We start from the raw sequence: 17,518 nt of genomic DNA, 5'->3' as shown, positions 1-17,518 counted from the left end.
TTTCATCAAAAGTAGGGTTTGATAAGAGAATATTTAATGGTAGACTATAAGTTTTTTACTTACAATATAAAGGGGCTGAACTCTCCTTACAAGAGACATGCTCTATCGCGTGAGTTGCATTTGATGCAGCCACAGGTGGGGTTTTTTTTTACAAGAAACTCACCTTTTAAGGAAACATGAGGGGCTACTAGCCTCGAAACAATATCCACAGGTGGCTTGTGCTTCAGATGTAACAGGTGGTAAAAAAAGGGGTGTGGCTATAATGTTCCATAAAGATGTGCAGGTGCAGATTTTACACTTGAAGAAGGATAGGGAGGGCAGATTTCTTTTTCTGAATGTCATGCTGGAGCAGGAGGAGTTTACATTGGTCAATATATACGCACTCAATGAGAAGCAGGAACATTTTTTCTTGCGTCTTCAGAGGGAGCTGCAGACCTTTGCAAAAGGTAAACTGGTGGTGGCGGGTGATTTCAATGCTACCATGCAACCTGGCTTGGACAGGTCATCTCCTCCTGCTCCGGTAGATCGTAAGCTTTCTCAGGCTTTGAAAAACTTTGTGGATGAATTGGGTTTGTACGATGTGTGGATGTTGGATAACCCTAGAGTACGGGATTATACTTTTTACTCCCCGGTGCATCTCACATACTCCAGATTGGACTATATCTTTCTTGACAAATCCTTGTCGGGGGGGGGAGGGGGGGAAGACTCCTTTATAGGGCACATTACCATCTCGGACCATGCTCCGGCCTGGACGATTATTCCTACCATACGGGAGGAGGTTAGAGAAAAGAGATGGACACTTAATAGTAGTTTGCTACAAGATCCAAATATCAGGGCCAGTTTTCTCCCAGTCTTGAAAGAATATTTTGATCTCAATCTGGACTCGGGACCGACAGTAGGTATGGTGTGGGATGCCTTTAAGGCGGTTTCGAGAGTGCACTTTATTAAGTGGGCGAGTACTAAGGCCCGACTCCACAAAACACGCTTGACCCAATGTATGGAAAAGCTGGGGGTTTTGGAAGATAGATACAGGGCTTCTGGCTCAGTGTCTGACTTTCGAAAACTACAAGAGGTGAGGCTAGAAATAGCAGCTTTACATGAGGAAAGTTTGAAATTTGTACACGCACAGTTGAATCAGGTTTACTATGAACATACTAATAAACCTGGAAGGTTGCTAGCCACTAAATTAAGAAAACTGAGATCTGACCGACACATTTTGAGAGTAAAAAACACTAAGGGGGACCTGCTACATAAATCAGTTCAGATCAGAGAGCGCTTCGCCCAATACTATGAGACATTATATAAGGAGGATGCTGCTGAACAGACTGGGGACATTGATGATTATCTGGCGGCAAGAGGACTCTCGGTCTTGTCAGAAGTGCAGCGGGGGGAACTTGAAGAGCCGGTGCAGGTGGATGAGGTTATTCAGGTTATTAAAGAGCTACCTGCGGGGAAGGTGCCGGGGCTAGATGGGTTTACAAATGAGTTTTACAAGGCATATGTGATGGAGTTAGCACCTTATTTGACGATGATCATCAATGCAGTGAGAGAAGGGGCTTCTTTTCCCAAGACTATGATGGCGGCGTGGGTAGCGGTAATACCAAAGTCTGGAAAGGATAAAACCGAATGTGCCTCTATAGACCCATATAGATACTTAATGCTGATGTCAAAATACTGGCAAAGGTATTGGCAAATCGTTTGAGGCAGGTACTCCCTAGCCTGGTTCACCAGGACCAGGTTGGCTTTGTAACACGGAGACAGGCAATGGATAATATACGCCGTACGGTGAATCTCATGTATGCAGCTCAGACAAAAAATCGGCCCTTGGTGTTACTTGGGTTGGATGCGGAAAAGGCATTTGACCGGGTGCACTGGGGTTATTTGGATAAGGTATTGCACAGGGTAGGGATTGGACAGGTTTTTAGAACGTGGATTCGGACATTATATTCCTCGCCGCAGGTGTGTGTGAGAGTCAATGGTGGAAACTCAGGGGCATTCACATTAGGACGAGGAACTCGGCAAGGGTGCCCATTGTCTCCCTTACTCTTTGATCTGGCAATGGAACCCTTGGCCGCAGCTATTAGGGAGAAAAATATTATATCACTGGAGTGCGGGTGGGAGCAAGGGAATATAAAATTGCATTATTTGCAGATGATGTGCTTATGTCCCTCACAAATCCATTAATCTCTCTTCCTAACTTAATGCAGGAGATTGCGAACTACACCCGGATCTCGGGCTACAAACTAAATGCTAGTAAATCTGTTGGACTTGCTGTAGATGTTCCACAGAGACTGATGGATACGCTGAAGACGTCGTTTGCCTTTAAGTGGACGACTAGTGAACTGAGTTATTTGGGGGTGAAGATTCTGGGGGACTTGTCTGAGCTATTTGCTGTAAATTACCCGGCTCAAGCGGGAGATATAGGGGGACTTAGATAGATGGCAGTCTGCAGGCTTATCCTGGTTCGGGCGGATTATGACGATTAAAATGAACGTTTTGCCCCGTCTTTTGTACCTATTTCAGGTTCTTCCAATGCGGCTGCCTCGGTCTTTCTTATCTGGCCTACAGGATATTTTGATTAGATTTGTATGGAACCAGAAAAGACCGAGGTTGCCCCAGGCTTTGCTGTATAAGACTAAGCGTATGGGAGGATTGGGGGTGCCCGACCTGTTTTGGTATTACTGTGTGGCGCAGGCACGAGCGGCGGTGGATTGGTTTAGGAAAGATCATAAATTGTGGGTGGACATTGAACAATCCCTCTTAGGAACCAGGACATTTGGGCACTTGATGTGGATTGTAGGTAAATACAGGGGACGGGTAGATAGGTTTCCACCAACAGTGCGGGCTACTTTTTACTACTGGGACCTCATGTTCCCAGCCCGTCAGCCCATAGTGTCAGGTCTGGCTCCAATAGTGAATAATCCTTTGTTTGAGCCGGGTATAGGCAATAATACTTTTGGCAGGTGGGCAGAATCTGGATTGGAGCTGTTAGGGCAGTTGCATACGGGAGAGAATCTTGTACCTTTTGAAACACTGATGGATGACTTTGGGCTCAGGCCAGGGGATCGTTACGCACATTTACAATTGCTGTATTTTCTGAAAGGGCCAGCCTATATAGGCTGCACGCGGCGTGAAGTCCATCCGCTGGAGGAGGTGTGTGTAGACCTGAGGGTTAAGCGTGGTTTGATATCTTTCCTTTATAAACATCTGGTGACCACTGCTAAACCTTCCTTGTTACACAGGAAGAGATGGGAGCAGGAGCTAAAGTTTTCTCTGTCGGAAGCAAGTTGGACGATCCTGGAGAAGAGAATTTTGAGATCCTCAATAGCAGTGGCTATGCAAGAGAATGCTATTAAGGTATTCTATCGATGGTACTTAACCCCGGTAAGGCTACACCATATGTGTGCTCAGGTACCAAAGGAGTGCTGGAGGAAATGTGGAGCAGAAGGCACCATGGGACACATTTATGGTGGTCTTGTCCTAAAGCGCAGGCATATTGGAGAGGGGTACATTATCATTTGCAAATGTGGTTGGGCCAGTCTGTGCGGTGGCATCCTTTAATTTTCCTGTTGGGACAGAGGCCGGAGGGCTTAACATCTGATCAGTGGTCATTGATGAAGGGTCTGCTGCACGCAGCTCAAATAAATTTAGCACAGAATTGGAAGTCACCGTTAGTACCTTCACGGGTGAGATGGATAACAAAGGTGCAATACATATGTAAGATGGAAAGATTAACTGCAGTAAAGAGAAAAACCTTGTCTAAATGGGAGTGTGGGAACCTTTCTTAACCAGATGCTCTGGATGAGAGGTGTATTCATATGTTGGAAGGATGGGTGAGGGGGAAGGGGGGAGGGGATACAAGGAGAGGGATTTGGATTGGGGAACGGAGGATTTATGAATCACAAAACTGAAAATGTTTGAAGTAGATATTGTATTTCTGATAGCATTATTGTTTTGCTGGTGTTTAATTATATGATTATCCATGGAGGTGGTTATGTATAAGTATGGTATATTGAAATGTTTTGAGCTGAGAAATTAATGTACTGGTTTAACAATTCTCAATAAAGACTTCTAAAAATTAAAAAAAAAAAAAAAAGAGAACAGACTTGTTCTCTGAGAGCTAGGACCTCTTTGCATCGATCACACACATATAACCTCTCTCCAACTGGGAGATAATCATACATGTGACACTCAGTGCAAAAGACTGTATAGAACCCCTCTTGCTGCTAAGAATGCTATCTGCATCTTAGTACATAAGCACATAAATACAAAAGTATTACCATATTAGGACAGATCAAAGGTCCATCAAGCCCAGCATCCTGTTTCCAACAGTGGCCAATCCAGGTCACAAATACCTGGCAAGATCCCAAAAAAGTACACAACATTCTACACTGCTTATCCCAGAAATAGTGGAATTTCTCCAATTTAATAATGGTCTATGGACTTTTCCTTTAGGAAGCCATCCAAACCTTTTTTTAAACTCTACTAAGCTAACCGCCTTTACCACATTCTCTGGCAACGAATTCCAGTGTTTAATTACACATTAAGTGAATAAACATTTTCTCTGATTCGTTTTAAATTTACTACTTTGTAGCTTCATCGCATACCCCCTAGTCCTAGTATTTTTGGAAAACGTAAACAGACGCTTCACGTCTACCCGTTCAACTCCACTCATAATTTTATAGACCTCTAACATATCTCCTTTCAGCCTCCTTTTCTCCAAGCTGAAGAGCCCCAGCCGCTTTAGCCTTTCCTCATAGGGAAGTCATCCGGTCCCCTTTATCATTTTTGTCGCTCTTCTCTGCACCTATTCTAATTCCACTATATATTTTTTTGAGATGCGGCGACCAGAATTGAACACAATATTCGAGGTGTGGTCACACCATGGAGCGATACAAAGGCATTATAACGTTCTCATTTTTGTTTTCCATTCCTTTCCTAATAATACCTAACATTCTATTTGCTTTCTTAGCCGCAACAGCACACTGAGCAGAAGGTTCAACGTATCATCAACGACACTTAGATCTCTTTCTTGGTCTGTGACTCCTAACGTGGAACCTTGCATGATGTAGCTATAATTCGAGTTCCTCTTTCCCACATGCATCACTTTGCACTTGCTCACATTAAACATCATCTGCCATTTAGACGCCCAGTCTCCCAGTCTCGCAAGGTCCTCTTGTAATTTTTCACAATCCTCCCGCTATTTAACGACTTTGTGTCATCTGCAAATTTTAATTACCTCACTAGTTACTCCCATCTCTAGGTCATTTTGTAAATATGTTAAAAAGCAGTGGTCCCAGCACAGACCCCTGGGGAACCCCACTAACTACCCTTCTCCATTGAGAATACTGACCATTTGGGGAGGAGTTAAGATGGCGGCGCACAGACCTCACTGGCGAGACCTCTCGTGTTGAGCTTAAAAAGCTACCTTATTCCTGTTTGAAAATTATGCCTCACACCAAAAGGAAAGTTCTGGTAAAGGCTGGAGCCTCGGCCATCAGAACATCCTAGCCTTCCCAAACTACCATCGAGAGGTTCGCGACGAGGACGCCCGATTTGAAAACCGGAGAGAGCCCTGCTGTCCCGGGAGGAGGAGACCCCTGTGACTTAGGGCCAGATTCTACCTTATCGCCTCCGGAGCATAATCCACCGCCTCCACCCGGAAGTTGTACTCTCCAACCAGGTTTGCCAGAATCGAAGCCGATGAGGCACGACCCTGGGTCACAGGCTTTGGAGAAGATTCAACTAACGGAGGTCTGAGGCCTCAGGGCCTACAGACAATGAGATCTTTACTAACCAGACCGGAGACGGTTACACTGGAAAGCATTTGGGACGCTCTCCAGAAACTGGATGTCAAGCTAACCAACTCTACTACAGAAACAGCAACATTAGTAAGTAAAGTTGAACTTCTTTCTAATTCCTTTGAAACTTTGAAACTAGAGTCTATGAATCAAACTACAGTCTTGACCGATGACGTTAAAAAAACTTCAAGATTTTGCTACAGCTACTATTAAAGACAAGACTTTGATTCACAGAAAAATAGAGGAAATGGAAAATTATAATTGTCGATTGAATCTTCGTTTTTTGAATTTTCCATATTCGATTGGGATTTCTCCATTAGATGCTTTTAAAAAATACCTAAAATACCTAATGGAAATTCTGGGATATTCCTCTGACCTTATTCCTCCATTAAATCGCATATTTTATGCACCAAATAAAAAGATCTTAGAATCTCAATTGGAGATAGATTCCCAAATTCCACCTCAAGGAAATGACAAACAACTGAATTTAAATTTAACTAAGATTCTAGAGTAATTCATATCAGAAAATTCCGAAAGAAAGACTTTGCTGGTATCTTTTGTGTTTGAACAGGATTTGGAGGCTGTCAAACATTTATTTTTTAAGAAATCACAATCTTTATTCTATGGGAAAAAAGATATGGATGTACCCTGATGTTACAAGACAAACCCAGGAAAGAAGAAAGGCGTTTCTAGCCCTTAGGAAAGAAGCCCTAGAGATAGGAGCATCTTTCTATTTGAATTATCCCTGTAAATGTGTGATTAAATATTTAGGGCTTAAATATATTTTCTTCTTACCAGAACAACTTTATTAATCAAAAAAAGTTGGTTTCAGCTTAGTAATGCATCTTAAGGATCGATATAAATGTATTAATAAATCGGGTTAATTGTGTGTTACGCTATATACAACTCAACAATATTCCTTAAATTCTCTCCTGAAAATGTATCTCCTTCTCCTATTGTAGTGGTCTAAAGAAGGCTTATATTTTTTCCCTCTTACACCAATTTTCTTATAGCCATTGACTTAGTTATTAGTCAATTAATATGCCTGTATTACTTTTCAAGTATTGTACTTGTTAAATATTTCTGATAAATTAATTAAAAAAAAAAGAGAGAGAATACTGACCATTTAACCCTACTCTCTTGTTTTCTATCTTCTAACCAGTTTTTAATCCACAATAGAACACTACCTCCTACCCCATGACTCTCCAATTTCCTCTGGAGTCTTTCATGAGGTACTTTGTCAATCACCTTCTGAAAATCCAGATACACAATTATCAACTGGCTCACCTTTATCCACATGTTTATTCACCCCCTTCAAAGAAATGTAATAGATTGCTGAGGCAATCCATGTTGACTTTGTCTCATTATCCATGGTTTTGAATATGCTCTGTAATTTTGTTCTATATAATAGTTGCTACCATTTTGCCCAGCACCGACGTCAGACTCACCAGTCTATAATTTCCAGGATCTCCTCTGCAACCTTTTTAAAAAATCGGCGTTACATTGGCCACCCTCTAATCTTCCGGTACCACGCTCAATTTTAAGGATAAATTACATATTAAAAACAATAGCCCCACAAGTTCATTTTCAGTTCTATCAGTATTCTAGGATGAATACCATCCAGTCCAGGAGATTTGCTACTCTTCAATTTGTAGAACTGCCCCATTACATCCTCCAGGTTTATAGAGAATTCATTCAATTTCTCCGACTCCCCAGCTAAAAATACCATTTCTGGCACCGGTATCTCTCCCAAATCTTCCTCGGTGAAGACCGAAGCAAAGAATTAATTTAATCCGCTATGGCTTTGTCTTCCCTGATCGCCCTTTTACCCCTCGGTCATCTAGCAGTCCAACTGATTCTTTTGCCAGCTTCCTGCATTTAATATACCTAAAAAAAAAAATTTTACTATGTGTTTTTGCCTCCAACGCAATCTTTTTTTTCAAAGTCCCTCTTAGCCTTCCTTATTTATATTATTATTAGGATTTATTTACCACCTTTTTGAAGGAATTCACTCAAGGCGGTGTACAGTAAGAATAGATCAAACACGAGCAATAGGCAATTACAGCAGTAAAAATATTCAAGTAACAATACAAAGTATGGCATGGTATACTATCCACAATGACCACACAATACGCAATAGAACACTACAATTGGCAGTGAAGGGTAAGGCAAAGTTGTAGAAAAGGGAAAAGGACGGTAATAGGAGTGTACTACCGTCCGCCTCGCCAGGATGAGCAGGACGACGCAGAAATGATAAAAGGAATCAGAGACGCAAACAAAATGGGCAATGCGATAATAATGGGTGACTTCAATTACCCTAATATAGACTGGGCAAATGTGACATCGGGACACGCTAGAGAGTTACAATTCCTTGATGAAATCAAGGACAGCTTTATGGAGCAGCTGGTGCAGGAGCCGACGAGAGAAGGAAAAATTCTAGACTTGGTCCTTAGTAGAGCGCATGATCTGGTGGGGAACGTTATGGTACTGGGGCCGCTTGATAACAGTGTAAACTCCTACTTACATAGTAGATGACGTCAGAAAAAAGACCTGCACGGTCCATCCAGTCTGCCCAACAAGACAACTCATGTGTGCTACTTTTTGTGTATACCCTACTTTGATTTGTACCTGTGCTCTTCAGGGCACAGACCGTATAAGTCTGCCCAGCACTATCCCCGCCTCCCAACCACTGGCTCTGGCACAGACCGTATAAGTCTGCCCACCACTATCCCTGCCTCCCAACCTCCAGTCCCGCCTCCCACCACCGGCTCTGGCACAGACCGTATAAGTCTGCCCAGCGCTATCCCTGCCTCCCACCACCGGCTCTGGCACAGACCGTATAACTCTGCCCAGCACTATCCCCGCCTCCCAACTTCCAGCCCCGCCTCCCACTACCGGCTCTGCTATCCAATCTCGGTTAAGCTCCTGATAATAATATAATCAGTTTTGATATCAACCTTGAAGTAACTACACATAGGAAGTCAAATACGTTAGCGTTTAACTTTAAAAAAGGAAACTATGATAAAATGAGAAGAACGGTGGAAAAAAAACTTAGAGGGGCAACTGAGAGGGTAAAAACTGTACAACAGGCGTGAATGCTATTCAAAAATACCATCCTGGAGGCCCAGGCCAAACATATTCCACGAATTAGAAAAGAAAAACGGAAGTCCAAAAGACAGCCGGCATGGCTAAAATGTGAGGTGAAGGAAGCTATTAGGGCTAAAAGAAACGCCTTCAGAAAATGGAAGAAGGAACCGTCTGAAAATAACAAGAAGCAGCATAAGGAGTGTCAAAGCAAATGCAAGGCGCTAATAAAGGAGGCCAAGAGGGATTACGAAAAAAAGATAGCAGTAGAGGCAAAAAAACATAGTAAAAAAATTTTTCAGTATATTAAAAGCAGGAAGCCGGCAAAAGAATCGGTTGGGCCGCTGGAAGACCGAGGGGTAAAAGGGGCGATCAAGGAAGACAAAGACGTAGAGGAGAGATTACATGAATTGTTTGCTTCGGTCTTCACTGAGGAACATTTGGGTGGCATACCGGTGTCGGACATGATATTTCAAGCGGACGAGTCAGAGAAACTTACTGACTTCACGGTAAACCTGGAGTACGTAATGAGGCAGTTCGGCAAACTGAAGAATAGCAAATCACCTGGACCGGATGGTATTCATCCTAGAGTACTGATAGAACTGAAAAATGAACTTGCGGAGCTACTGTTACTGATGGTAAAATTATGTATCATACCTGATAATTTTCTTTCCATTAATCATAGCTGATCAATCCATAGACTGGTGGGTTGTGTCCATCTACCAGCAGGTGGAGATAGAGAGCAATCCTTTTGCCTCCCTATATATGGTCATGTGCTGCCAGAAACTCCTCAGTATGTCGATATCAAAGCTCCATCCGCAGGACTCAGCACTTAGAGAATTACACCCACAAAGGGACACTCTGCCCAGCTCACCACCGCCGAAACGGGGGAGGGGAATTAACCCAGCTCATCCCCACACAAGTGGGGGAGGGGAATCCGTCCAGCTCATCCCCGCGGAGCGGGGGAGGGACACCACCCCGCCGATGCGGGGGGATCTGGCTTATCCTGCAACCGCAACCGCGGGAGGAGCTGACTGACCCTAACACCGCCGAAGCGGGAGGGGTACAAAGCTGCCCTACAGCCGCACGAAGCGGGAGGGAGCGCCGGCAGAATTTAGGTCTCAATCCAGCCCCGTAAAACGGAGGGGAGAGGAATGCAGCAGCTCACTGTAACACAAAATCGTCTCAACTCCTGAAGAATCCAACTGAAAAAACTTGAACACGAAGTCCTCCTGAACAGGAACTGAAGACTAAACTTGAACCTGAAATGCAACCAGAATAAAAACAGTACAGATATCAGGGAGGGGCTATGGATTGATCAGCTATGATTAATGGAAAGAAAATTATCAGGTATGATACATAATTTTACCTTCCATATCATCATGCTGATCAATCCATAGACTGGTGGGATGTACCGAAGCAGTACTCACCCAGGGCGGGACATAGAAATCCCTGACCGCAACACTGAAGCTCCAAACCAGGCCTCCGTCCAAGCAGCCACAGTCAAGCGGTAATGCCTGGAGAAGGTATGAGCCGATGCCCAAGTTGCCGCCTTGCAAATCTCTTCCAAGGAGACGGACCCGGCCTCTGCCATCGAGGCCGCCTGAGCTCTAGTGGAGTGAACCTTCAGCCGGATAGGCGGCACCTTCCCCGCAGCCACATAAGCCGCTGCAATGGCTTCCTTGACCCATCTTGCCACTGTAGGCTTAGTAGCCTGCAGACCCTTACGAGGACCTGCAAACAGGACAAACAAATGATCCGACTTCCGGAAATCATTGGTCACTTCCAAGTATCTGATGATGACTCGTCTCACATCTAGATATTTGAGAGCAGAGTACTCCTCTGGGTAGTCCTCCCTACGAAAGGATGGGAGACAGAGCTGCTGATTCACATGGAAGCGAGAAACAATCTTGGGCAGGAAGGAAGGCACTGTGCGAATAGACACTCCTGCCTCAGTGAACTGCAGAAAGGGCTCTCGACATGATAGCGCCTGGAGCTCGGAAACTCTTCTGGCTGAAGTGATAGCCACCAAAAAGACTGCTTTCAACGTCAGGTCTTTCAGAGATGCCCTCGACAAGGGTTCAAAAGGCGGCTTCTGCAAGGCTCTTAGCACCAGATTGAGATTCCACGCAGGTACCACTGAGTGCAGAGGAGGGCGCAGGTGATTAAGCGCACCACATCTGGCTGCGAAGCACCCTTCAGGCAGCCCCTGAAGCAAGCCAGAGCTGCTACCTGGACTTTAAGGGAACTGAGCGACAGGCCTTTCTCCAGACCTTCTTGCAGGAACGCCAACACTGAAGAAATTGGAGCACTGAAGGGAGAAAGTGAGCCTGCCTCACACCACGATGCAAAGGTACGCCAAACCCTGGCGTAAGCAGTAGAAGTAGAGCGCTTCCTCGCTCTCAGGTTAGTGGCGATGACCTTGTCTGAGAAGCCCTTCTTCCTCAGACGCTGCCGCTCAATAGCCAGGCCGTAAGACCAAAGGGGGAGGGATCCTCCATCACCACGGGACCCTGATGCAACAGGCCCTGCTCCGCTGGCAGCCGCAGAGGGCCGTCCACTGAGAGCCTGATCAAGTCCGCATACCAGGGACGTCTGGGCCAGTCCGGACCCACCAGGATTACCCGGCCGGGATGCTTTGCCACCCGGTCTAGCACCCTGCCCAATATGGGCCAGGGCGGGAATACACAGAGAAGCTCCTGTGTCGGCCACTGTTGGAGGAGAGCATCTACTCCCAGAGATCGAGGGTCCCGTCCTCTGCTGAAAAAGCGCAGCACTTGGCAATTGGCCGATGACGCCATCAGATCTAGGCTCGGCTGGCCCCAGCGCTTCGTGATGTCCAAGAATGCCTGAGCCGATAACTGCCACTCTCCGGGATCCAAGGTATGGCGACTGAGAAAGTCCGCCTTGACATTCATGACTCCGGCAATGTGGGCCGCCGACAGCTGTTCCAGGTTCGCTTCCGCCCACTGGCATAGATTCATGGCCTCCTTGGCTAGAAAGGCGCTCTTGGTACCTCCCTGGCGATTGACATAGGCCACAGCCGTGGCATTGTCCGACAGGACCCGTACTGGCTTCAACGCCAGTACCGGGAGAAACTCCAAAAGCGCCAACCGAATGGCTCTGAGTTCCAGGAGGTTGATAGACCACTTTGCCTCTGCAGGAGACCAGAGCCCCTGCACTGTCCTTCCCAAGCAGTGGGCTCCCCAGCCCGTCAAAGAGGCGTCCGTCGTGACGACAACCCACTCTGGGGTCAAAAGAGGCATCCCTGCGGACAACTTGTCTGTCCTCAGCCACCAGCTCAGCGCCTTGCGCACCACTAGGTCCAAGGGAAGGCGCACAGCGTAATCCTCCGACACTGGAGTCCAGCGCTGCAGCAGAGAGAGTTGTAGTGGTCTCATATGAGCCCTGGCCCAGGGCACTACTTCCATCGTGGCCGTCATAGAGCCCAACAGCTGCACATAGTCCCAAGCCCGAAGAGGAGAGGCTACTAGGAACTGGTCCACCTGAGCCTGAAGCTTGACAATCCGATTGTCCGGCAGGAACACTCTGCCCACTTGGGTGTCGAAACGAACTCCCAGATATTCCAGGGACTGAGTCGGGCGCAGCTGGCTTTTCTCCCAGTTGATGATCCACCCCAGGGAGCTCAAAAGAGCAATCACCCAGTCTACAGCTCTGCCAGCACTCTCCATAAGAGGGGGCTCGGATCAACCAGTCGTCCAGATAAGGATGGACTTGTACTCCTTCCTTTCGTAGGAAGGCCGCGATGACCACCATTACTTTGGAGAAGGTCCGCGGAGCAGTAGCCAACCCGAACGGGAGGGCTCTGAACTGGAAGTGTCGGCCCAGGACTGCAAAACGCAGAAAGCGTTGATGAGGAGGCCAGATGGGAATATGCAAGTTAGCTTCCTTCACTGCCGCTATCACAGAGCGGAGAGTCTCCATTCGGAAGTGCCGAACTTTCAAGGCCCGATTGACCCCTTTGAGGTCGAGGATAGGCCGTACAGAACCTCCTTTCTTTGGTACCACAAAGTAAATGGAGTAACGTCCCTTGCCAAGCTGATCTTCTGGCACCGGAACGACCGCACCCAGGCGGATCAGATTGTCCAAAGTCTGCTGCACTGCCACAGCTTTGACCGGAGACTTGCAGGGAGAGTGCACAAACCCGTCTCTTAAGGGTCAGCAGAACTCTAGCTTGTAGCCGTCTATGATGACTTCGAGCACCCAAGCGTCTGAAGTTACCCTGGTCCACTCGCCCAGAAACGAGGACAGGCGTCCCCCAATCTGCACTGGGCCATGGACCAGGGCCCCGTCATTGGGTACGAGACCCTGGGGGAGGACCGGAGGATGCACCTCCGGGACGGCGATCTCTGCGAAAGGAATGCTGCTTGGGGGAGAAGTTCCTCTTGAAGGAAGAGGGGGCAGAGGAGCCCGACTTGCCCGGGCGGTACCAACGGGCTTCCTGAAACCGTCCTTTGGAGGAACCGGGGCGAGCACCACTGGCCCGAGCCCTGACCTCTGGTAACCTCTTGCCCTTAGACGTGCCGAGATCGGTCACAATTTTGTCCAGCTCGACCCCAAAGAGCAGCTTGCCTTTAAAAGGCAGCTTAGCCAGGTGAGACTTAGAGGCGTGGTCAGCAGACCAATGCTTCAGCCAAAGCCAACGCCGCACAGAGACTGTCTGAGCCATACCTTTAGCAGAGGCTCTCAAGACATCATACAGCAAGTCTGCCAAATAAGCCAAGCCCGATTCCAGGGCCGGCCAATCAGCCCTCAAGGAAGGATCCGAGGGGGAAGCCCGCTGCACAATCGTTAGGCACGCCCTGGCCACATAGGAGCCGCAAACTGAGGCCTGCAAACTTAAGGCAGCCGCCTCGAAGGACGACCTTAAGGCCGCCTCCAATCTTCTGTCTTGGGCGTCCTTTAGGGCTGTGCCACCTTCCACTGGCAACGCCGTTTTCTTAGTCACCGCAGTAATTAAAGAATCCACGGTAGGCCAAAGAAAGGCCTCCTGTTCACCTTCAGGCAGAGGATAGAGGCGGGACCATAGCCCTAGCCATCCCATTGAGCCGAAATCAAGGTGCGCATGGCCTCATGCACGTGGAATGTTCTAGGCGGGCGCTTTGTCCACAGCATAATGGCAGAGCCAACAGAGGCTGAGGGAGTGACGTCCTCCGGAGAGGAAATCTTCAATATGCTCATGGCCTGCACTAACAGGTTGGGCAAATCCTCTGAGCGAAAGATCCGCGCTGCAGAGGGGTCATCCGCTCCATCCGAGCGGGAATCCGTCTCCTCCAAGGAATCCCCAAAGGACCGTTGGGAGAACTCAGATACGCTGCCCTCATCTACATCAGAGGAGACAGAGTCCTCTAGGGCCTGGAAATCCACCCGAGGGTGTTTGCTTCCGGAGGCCTCAACCCCTTTATCAGACAGGGGGGAGGGCAGCGTTTTGCATAAGAAAAGCCTGATGCAGCAGCAAAATGAACTCAGGGGAGAATCCCCCCGAACTGTGCACTTCTGCAGCTTGGGCCACGGCCCTAGACGCACCCTCAACCGGCGCTCGCAAGAGCGGGGGAGAAACGTGCTGCGCATCCAAAATGGCGTCCGGTGCGAAACTCCGAGAAGGAGCCGCGCGGGAAGAACGGCGCTTAACTTTGGCCACTTTCTTAACGTCGCCCGAATCAAGGGCGACCATAGTATTAACGTCTCCCAGCTTGAGGGCGGCCCAAGAAGAAGCCGTCTGAGCAGAGTGCTGGCCAACATGGAGTGGGCGAGCAGCGGGGGATGGGCGCTTATGGCGGGAAATACCACCGCACCGGAGGAAGAACCGGGACACTCCAAGCTGATGCTCAACAAAGGCGATTCAGGCTTTGAAACCCCCGCATCCTCGCTAGACGCACACACGCGGACCGGGGAGCGAATCTTCGCGCCCTCGCCCTCCGACGCCATAGGCCACGTGGAGACCGAACGGGGAACCCCCTGCCCGCTATAAAAAGGTAAAATTACCTGCTTCTCGCTCCGAGCTGTAACGAACTGGTGTCCCAGTGAGCAGCTGCAATAAACGCTGAAATAAACGTTGAAATAAACGCCCTTAAAGGACGTCCAAAACTTTTTTTTTTTTTTAAACGGAGCCAGCGGGAGGGGGGAGAAAAGGAGGGAACTGGCACCACCAGGTTTGCACTTGCTCAAGAAGAGCCCTCAACCCCAGGTACTCAACAAAACCTAAAAATTAGGCTTGGAGACCAAGCCAGAGCTGCTGCTGTGTGTGACCACCACCTGCTGAGATAGTGAACATACTGAGGAGTTTCCGGCAGCACATGACCACATATAGGGAGGCAAAAGGATTGCTCTCTATCTCCACCTGCTGGTAAATGGACACAACCCACCAGTCTATGGATTGATCAGCATGATGATATGGAAGTGCAATTTATCCTTAAAATCGAGCGTGGTTCCGGAAGATTGGAGGGTGGCCAATTTAACGCCGATTTTTAAAAATTGTTCCAGGGGAGATCCTGGAAATTATAGACCGGTGAGTCTTACGTCGGTGCCGGGGAAAATGGTAGAGGCTATTATTAAAAACAAACTTACAGAGCACATCCGAGGACATGGATTACTGAGACTAAGTGAGCACGGCTTTAGTGTGGGGAAATCTTGCCTGACCGATTTACTTCAATTCTTTGAAGGAGTAAACAAACATGTGGACAAAGGGGAGCAGGTTGATATTGTGTATCTAGATTTTCAAAAGGCGTTTGACAAGGTGCCTCATGAAAGGCTACAGAGGAAATTGGAGGGTCATGAGATAGGAGGTAATGTCCTATTGTGGATTAAAACTGGTTGAAGGATAGGAAACAGAGTGGGGTTAAATGGACTGTATTCACAATGGAGAAGGGAAGTTAGTGGGGTTCCTCAGGGGTCAGTGCTCGGACCGCTGCTCTTTAATATATTTATAAATGATTTAGAGATGGGAGTAACTAGCGAGGTAATTAAATTTGCTGATAACACAAAATTATTCAAAGTCGTTAATTCGCAAGAGGATTGTGAAAAATTACAGAAGGACCTTACGAGACTGGGAGACTGGGCGGCTAAATGGCAGATGATGTTTAATGTGAGCAAGGGTAAGGTGATGCATGTGGGAAAAAAGAACCCAAATTATAGCTACGTCATGCAAGGTTCCACGTTAGGAGTTACAGACCAAGAAAGGGATCTGGGTGTCATCGTCATCAATAATACACTGAAACCTTCTGCTCAGTGTGCTGCTGCGGCTCGGAAAGCGAATAGAATGTTGGGTATTATTAGGAAAGGTATAGAAAACAGGTGTGAGGATGTTACAATGCTGTTGTATCGTTCCATGGTGCGACCGCACCTTGAGTATTGTGTCCAATTTTGGTTGCCGCATCTCAAGGAAGATCTAGTGGAATTGGAAAAGGTGCAGCGAAGGGCGACGAAAATGATAGCGGGGATGGGACGACTTCCCTATGAAGAAAGACTAAGGAGGCTAGGGCTTTTCAGCTTGGAGAAAAGACGGCTGAGGGGAGACATGATAGATAAAATAATGAGTGGAGTGGAACAGGTGGATGTGAAGCGTCTGTTCATGCTTTCCAAAAATAGTAGGACTAGGGGGCATGCGATGAAACTACAGTGTAGTACATTTAAAACAAATCGGAGAAAAGTTTTCTTCACCCAACGTGTAATTAAACTCTGGAATTAGTTGCCGGAGAACGTGAAGGTGGTTAGCTTCGCAGAGTTTAAAAAAGGTTTGGACGGTTTCCTAAAGGACAAGTCCATAGACCGCTACTAAATGGACTTGGGAAAAATCCACAATTTCGGGAATAACATGTATAGGATGTTTGTACGTTTGGGAAGCTGCCAGGTGCCCTTGACATGGACTGGCCACTGTCGGGGACAGGATGCTGGGCTTGATTGGTCTTTTCCCAGTATGGCATTACTTATGTACTTATGTAACACATAGTTGAGCCAAGAAAGCAGGAAGAATTAGAAAGTAATGTGACTGATTTGAAGAAAGTTGCACATGAGGTCAGAGAGATGGTTAAATATCATCTCAGCTAGGGTAGGAGTGGATAAACATGACCCGCTGCAGTATGTGCAGCCCGAGTCAATCCTTGTGTGTGTAAGTGAGACTAACAAGTTAGTTACTTCTTCTATTAACGGCTTAATTGAAGAGCCAAGCTTTCGCCTGCTTCCTGAAATACAGGTAGTCTTGTGTTAAGTGGAGCCTTTCAGGCAATGCATTCCAGAGTGTGGGGGCTACTCTGGAGAAGGCTCACTTGTAAGTATCACATTGTGTAATGTCTTTGGAGAGGGTGTTGTTAGTGAAAGTCCTTGGGAGGACCTTAGTGTCCTTGGTGGTGTGTGGAGGATCATCTTATTCTTCAGATACTCTGGGCCATTTCCTTTCAGGGCCTTGAAGATCAGACATAGAGTTTTAAATTTAGCCCTGTATTGTACTGGTAGCCAATTAAGTTTTTGCAAAAATGGTGTGATGAGGTCACGTCGCTTGCAACCTTCTATGAGTCTTGCTGCTCACTTCTGAATCAACTGGAGCTGGTGCAGGCCCTTTGTAGTCAGACCACTGTATAGTGCATTGCAGTAATCCAGTCTTGATGTTACCGTGG

The 17,518-nt window shown here is 47.1% G+C and overlaps 1 protein-coding gene across 4 annotated transcripts in view; it reads right to left on the bottom strand.

Moving 5' to 3' along the window:
* Positions 1–17,518, bottom strand: part of B3GALNT2 (beta-1,3-N-acetylgalactosaminyltransferase 2) — a 362,190-nt gene that overhangs the window by 276,061 nt on the left and 68,611 nt on the right. The gene's annotated exons all lie outside the window — the stretch shown is intronic.

This window comes from Microcaecilia unicolor, chromosome 3 (assembly GCF_901765095.1).
Source record: "Microcaecilia unicolor chromosome 3, aMicUni1.1, whole genome shotgun sequence".
NCBI classification, from domain to species: Eukaryota; Metazoa; Chordata; class Amphibia; order Gymnophiona; family Siphonopidae; genus Microcaecilia; species Microcaecilia unicolor.
Note: the sequence above shows the minus strand (reverse complement) of the source record. Positions and strands in the feature narration are given on the sequence as shown.